Below are 901 nucleotides of genomic sequence, written 5' to 3' on the forward strand. Positions count from 1 at the left end.
AAAAAAAAGTCAGTCTCTAGAATGATTATGTTTCCTTACCCACATATTTCCAACGTTTCGAAAGCAACATTTCAGACAGGACTATAATGAAAGTTTACCAATCATAGATATACTGTATACTTAGAATTCTATAATCTCTAATAACTACATATAACCATTGATAATATCTAAAGATCTTATTGAAGTAAATAAATCAATTATTATAGGATAGAAGCTTATCTGAACTAATATGAGTGTTGATCCTTATTGTTGAAATTGTTCTCAAGCAATTCAAATACTTAAACTTAAACTCACAGATGTTTCCTTTTATTTTATAAGAGCCAGATGCTAAAAATCAGTTTGAGGGGTCTCCTTTCCAGAAAAGTTTTGTAATGATACCCCTCATCTAAAGGAAGTAATGCTCTCCAGGGGTACCCTCGGGCCATGGGAGCTCAAGAATTATGAAGGCCACAGTGAGTCAGGCTGCTAATCAAACATATGGCATTGGAAAGAATGATCTTTTATACTGGGTTATCAATGGCCTATCTAGTTCAAGTACTCACACGTCATTTACACCTAGAGGTGACAATTTCCTTCTATGCCAGTCACCCTTTACAGCAGCAATTTCAATGAGCAAATTTTGAGTATCTGTCTCTGCTGGCCGAGCCTTGCACTGCCATTTGCTTGTGGCTGTGCCAGTGTCTCCCACTTGAAATGAGGCCATTCCTGGACAGAAATCAAAGTGCACTCAATGTCCTTTCTAACCTTATTTACTTTTATTTTCCCATTTTATACCCAAGTGACCCTACTCTGGGAGTTTCACTGTGTGTTTTCAGGTCATCTTCGAAGATGGCTTCTTTAAAATCTCACCGTCCTGGTCCTCGCCATTAATGTCAGCCACACATAGAATTTTCTCAGAGAG

The sequence above is a fragment of the Pteropus vampyrus genome, unplaced genomic scaffold, assembly GCF_000151845.1.
Source record: "Pteropus vampyrus isolate Shadow unplaced genomic scaffold, Pvam_2.0 Scaffold188, whole genome shotgun sequence".
Taxonomy (NCBI): Eukaryota; Metazoa; Chordata; class Mammalia; order Chiroptera; family Pteropodidae; genus Pteropus; species Pteropus vampyrus.